Raw genomic sequence first — 6,072 nt, forward strand, 5'->3', positions numbered from 1 at the left:
TTTCCGCCGTGTTTTTATCCACGGTGAATCCGCCCCGGAAAAGGTGGCCGATTGGCGGGTTGTAATACTGTGGCCGGTACATTGTCTTCCGCCTGTCTGTTGGCGGTGATCGCCGCGCTGCTTGTCTGTACCGCCATGGCGGGCGGTGTGTTAAAGTGGCTGTCTTTGTTGGCGGTTTCCGCCAGTGTCATAATTCCCTTTTTTTGTCCGCCGGCCTGTTTGCGGTATTGCCGCACCTTTAACACCGTCCGCCAGGGTTGTAATGACCCCCTAAGTGCTTCATTCCCTGATCATGTAGGGTGTGAATAGACCGGACCTGATTTCAACGAACAATTTTCTCAAGGTGTTTTGCATGAGTGTACCTTGAAATTAACACTACTTAATGGCATTAACACCACTGTGTAAGGCCAACAATGTCACACTGCCCCACAAAAAGCGTGGTGAAAGCACAGCATGTGTGCTGAGTATCAACGGCTTCAAAGCGCCTTTGTGGTTGTCTTAGCGAGTGCGTGAGGTATAATACCTAACCTTATAGGGACAGTAAAATGCAAATGATGTGGCACACATTATAAACTGAGCTAAGTCTTTGCAAACGTATAACAGATTTTGGAATTAAACATGTATTTGTTACTGTTTTTATCGCTTCTGTAAGGCTGAAGGTCTGAGTTACCCGCTCACAGAGACACCTGCAGCAAGGACTGAAGGCAGAATGTCTCCGAAGACTTGGGCCCCCTACAGAGGTGGGCCTGCCTGTCAGGGGCACCCCCAGCCCCCCCAGGCATTTCAGATGATAACTTGAAACGTCATTCATTTGAATTAATAACCATCACACTGGCGTTACAGTCTGTGCTTCTGACTTTAGAGCTGAGGTACACAGGTTCAAGTCTCAAAGTTTCCTTAATATACTGTGTTTCTGGGCAAATCCCTTTGTGCCTACAATTCAGCACCTCAAGACCCTCATGGGTGATTTGCCATGCTTTACAAATAATGTATTGATTTATTTCATGCTTCTGATGATGGCCGCTGACCCTGTGGAGCCTCTGTCTCCCCGATGTGGAAGGAGTCTTCCTGGATGGATATCAGTCTCTCCATTCATAATATCACCAAAACACAAGGGAGGCAGCTCCTGCACCAGCTCTATAAGGATGATGTTCAATGCTTCCAGCCCTTGCTGTTCTGCTTCTTGCCCTTCCTACCCCCTGTTTTGGGGTATTTAGGCAGAGGCCACACAGGTACCATAGTTCTAGCGCCTAAGGGCCATATGTATGAAAGCTTTTTCACTTAGACACAGAATGGGTAAAATCCTTTGGTACATCTGGCCCTAAATGCGGCGTTAGACTCTGCCTGGTCATCTAGCATCTAAAGTACTCACCCTGACACCTTCAACAGAAGTACCTTCCCTGCAATTGATAGGGAACACCCTCACTGGCAGAAGGACCCATTTGGAGTAGTTGGGCACAGCTGGTTCCCATACTCCTAAAGGTGACCAGTAGTGACCTTCCCCTGTACACGCCACTTTTTAACATGTACCAAAATCTCCTTCATGTGTAGAGTGTGGCAGACCTTCATCCGGTTAAACCATCAGCCCAGTCTCAGAGCCAGTTGGCACAGCGAGCAACACCCAAGATAGCATTGCCAGTCTTAAAATGCATGTTCTCCAGGCACATTGTTGCAACCACAAATTGTGAGCACAGTTTAAAGTGTTCAAGGCTAACCCCAGAAACTACCATGACCGTTCCCATCCGGAAGTGCTGGTCTCATGAGGTGCATTTGTAAAGAACAGAGCCCTGGGGGCATTGGTCCACATTGCAGCACAAAGGCTCACAGGTTAAAATCTCTGATTAAAATATGTATATTTACATTCCTGAATCGCACATGAAAGTGGTCAAGGCCGAGGTTGTACCTGTGAAGACACAACACCACTCTCTTTGAAGCACAAAAAGGGTGGTGAAAGCGCAGCATGTGTGCTGAGTATTAAGGGCTTCAAAGCTCTGTTTTCATTCTCATGGCAAGTGTGCTGAGCTGACTATTCTACTGTTGTTTTTCAGGCAAATAAATCAGCCCCCCCATAACATCAAGAGCCCTTTCTAGACAAGAAACAGGTCTTCTCCGCGGCCTCTTCTGAGCCATTGCTGAGTCTGAGTCCCAAGATGGCTGCCAGCACTTCCTGCTAATGTGTTGGCAGCCAATCACATCTCACCATGATATCTCTGGGATCTGCGGATCCTATACCTCCCTAGATATCTATCGTTTTTGACCCTGTAATATCTGAGAAACTACTGAACAGATTTACACCAAGTCACAAGAAGCACAATCTGTGCACCAAGACATAGGCCCTCATTCTGACCCTGGCGGTCTTTGACCGCCAGGGCGGAGGACCGCGGGAGCACCGCCGACAAGCCGGCGGTGCTTCAATGGGGATTCCGACCGCGGCGGTAAAGCCGCGGTCGGACCGGCACCACTGGCGGGGTCCCGCCAGTGTACCGCGGCCCCATTGAATCCTCCGCGGCGGCGCAGCTTGCTGCACCGCCGCGGGGATTCTGACCCCCCCTACCGCCATCCAGATCCCGGCGGTCGGACCGCCGAGATCCGGATGGCGGTAGGGGGGGTCGCGGGGCCCCTGGGGGCCCCTGCAGTGCCCATGCCACTGGCATGGGCATTGCAGGGGCCCCCGTAAGAGGGCCCCTAAATGTATTTCACTGTCTGCTGCGCAGACAGTGAAATACGCGACGGGTGCAACTGCACCCGTCGCACAGCTTCCACTCCGCCGGCTCGATTCCGAGCCGGCTTCATCGTGGAAGCCTCTTTCCCGCTGGGCTGGCTGGCGGTCTGAAGGAGACCGCCCGCCAGCCCAGCGGGAAAGTCAGAATTACCGCCGCGGTCTTTCGACCGCGGAACGGTAACCTGACGGCGGGACTTTGGCGGGCGGCCTCCGCCGCCCGCCAAGGTCAGAATGAGGGCCACAGTTTCCTGTCAAATTTGGTGTAATTCCGTTTAGCGGTTTGAGGTGTAGGCTTGTCTAAAGACCCTATGGAAATTAACATAGGAAATACACTTTTTTGTTCCCCTAATTTTTCTCACCCCCTCGAAACTTCCCATGCAAAACAAGATTCATTGGCACACTTTTTTTTGGGAAAGGTTTGTGAAGATTCATCAAACGGCTCCAAAGACATAGCCAAGTCAAAAAAAGTTTTTTGTATTAAAAATAGGTCCTAACTATGACTACCTACTGCCATATTCCGAAATGCTTTGGGTATGTGTTGCCAATTAAATCTTCACTTCAATTACACCCTGTGACGGAGACTCATTATTCACGCTTGTAGCGAGATAGATGACTCGCCTGGCTGGAGTAATTGTTTGGATATATATATATATATATATATATATATATATATAAATATACAGCACCTAAAGAAAACTTTCCTCTCACTTGGGAATTATTTGGTCGCCTCACTGTGCACCACCAGCGATTTGCGATTTGGAGCACACCGGCAACTGCAATCTGCAGTGTTTGCATTAAGGCTGGAGTGCCCTCCGGAGACTGTGTTGGACATTTGGAACTTTCCAGTACACAGGGAATCTGCTATAGTGGTGGTGCGTGAGGAAGTTTTTATTACAACAGCGCTTGATTTATATGATTGTAGTTCCTGGAGGAAGATAAGTGTGGCACCTAAAGAAAACTTGATTCTACTTAGGAATTATTTGGAACGGGAGGTGACGGGTATTATTTATTCATTTTGAAGGACTGCAAAAGTTATCAATACATGCTGGTTTGGATTATTGAATGCATGAAGTGCACAGTGGTTTGGAATATTAGCCTATTTTAGGAGGAACAGAAAGACGATATTATTTTTACCAATTTGGTTTAATTGACACATGTCAAGCATTCAAACTGATTTTAACGCTGTGCTCTTTACAGTTGATAAAGGCTAAACAAATAGCCTAAATGAGTCCTAAGTGAGAGTCTGCTGAAGTGAACAAATACCATGACTCTCAAAAAACCAAAGGTGAAGGCGCAAGTTATATTTACCTTAGGGCGTGAGTTATAGTTACTTGAAATAACTCTAACTATAACTGCTGAATTTCTATGGTTTTGTACGAGTAAATTCAGAACCTAACTATAACATCCCTGTAACCTTTGTTTTTTTTCAGGTAATTTCTAAGGTTCTTTTAACATAAGTAAAGTAAAGTAATTTTACTTACTATATGCTAACCCAACAGCTGCTGTGCGCCTGGTGTTGGCCGCAGGGCTTGGCCTGTTGCCAGGCCCTACAGCCAATCACTATACACACCCAACCCCATGCCACATACAGCGTAAGGCTGGGGTGAGGCCAATCCCCATAACAATGCAAACTTGTGATGGGCCCGCCCTTTGGCTATGCGCAGAAGGGGTTACCCATAGGGCCTGGCCTGGAATTAGTGTAGGAATGATGTCTGTGAAGGTTTTTTTTTCTTTTTTTTAGTGATCTTTCGCAAATTCGTTGTGACCGATATTGAGAAATTTGTTCTGACGTTTCCTGGAGGGTGAGACCACGCTGAAGGTTGCATTGTATTCATGAATATTGTGCATCGTGAAAAAAAAATGAAAGTCATAATTTTACCCTCAAAGATCCCCGTATCACAGCCCTGAAGTCTGGATACCTCCACCCTGACCTCTTATGGCTCTTCTGATTTTATTTTTTAGCCCCTGGGACCATGTCCTGGGACCTTAAAATGGCAGCCGCCACTTTCTGGTCAGGTTGTGGCCAGCCAGTCACAGCATTCCTTGTGGTGAGTGCATTTGTGAATACGCTGCAATTGTCTTAAAATCGATGTGAAGGATAAACTTCTGAACGGATTTACACCAAATAACTAAAGCTACCTTTCTGACCAATTTGGTGTAATTCCGTCCAGCGGTTCAGGCTGCGGAGTCTAAAGAGTCCATGGGAATAAGCATGAGAAATGCACATTTTTTGACTCAGCCTTTTCTCGGCCCCTGGTTGACGGATCACCCCAACAGTTCCTATGCACAACAAGAATCACCGGCACACTTTTTTTGGAATGAAGATTCATCAAACGACGCAAAATATACAGGCAAGTCATAAAATGCTTTTTCTATGGAAACAGATATATATATATATATATATATATATATATATATATATGTATATCTGCATTCATATTACCTAGTCGCGGGGTTACCACTAGGTAGTTATAGTTGGTACCTAGTTTCTATAGAAAAAGCTGTTTTTTGTTTGCCTATATCTTTGGTGCCGCTTGACGAGTCTTAACGAAAATTTCCCAAGAAATTAGATAGTCACCTGAGCTGCTGTCTCAAAAGTTTCTGGCTGAACCGAGAAGCAGGTTCCCAGATAAACGGGGGGTGAAATTTAGAGCCTTTCCAATGTTAATTCCCATAGGAAGAATTTAACTGCGATAGCGCCAAAACCACTGGACGGAATTATACCAAATTTGTCAAAGAGATAGCTCTTGGTCTAGAAAGAGCCCTTTTTGTTATTTTGTTTTTGACAAATTGAATAAAATCCAAATTTGTATATATAGGGCCACAAAGGAGTCATGTCCCCTTCCGATCTCATGCTGAGATCTGATTGTCTGCCAACACTTCAACCAGGAAGTGTTGGCAGCCATCTTGACCAGAGTCCCAGACAAAAATGTAAAAAAAAAAAAGAAAAGGAGTCAGGGTACAGACAACCTGACCCCTTAGCTCTGGTGCTGAAGTCCCACAAGGACCCCCAGAGCAAAAAAGCATTATTTCTTTTTGAATTTTATGCTGTGATTCACAGCGGATCTGGAAAGGAAAAAAAAAGGAAGCTCGGGCTACAGAGCTTCGTCTTTTTTAAGCCCCTGGGTGGGCCAAGTCCAAGGGGCTCTGCTTATTGAAGCATGGGGTGCCAACCCCCCCCCCCAGGCCCTGGGGACCACTACCTTCCCGGGTGCTACGTAGTTTAGTGACATGATGTTTCATATGGTAGAGTCAAGTATCGCAGAGTGGAGCAGCGAGTTGTACAGTGGAATGTGTTGAACAGTAAAGTGGGGTGTTGTAGACTGTCAGAGTGAAGTAGAGTATTTTAG

The sequence above is a fragment of the Pleurodeles waltl genome, chromosome 1_2, assembly GCF_031143425.1.
Source record: "Pleurodeles waltl isolate 20211129_DDA chromosome 1_2, aPleWal1.hap1.20221129, whole genome shotgun sequence".
Lineage (NCBI taxonomy): Eukaryota > Metazoa > Chordata > Amphibia > Caudata > Salamandridae > Pleurodeles > Pleurodeles waltl.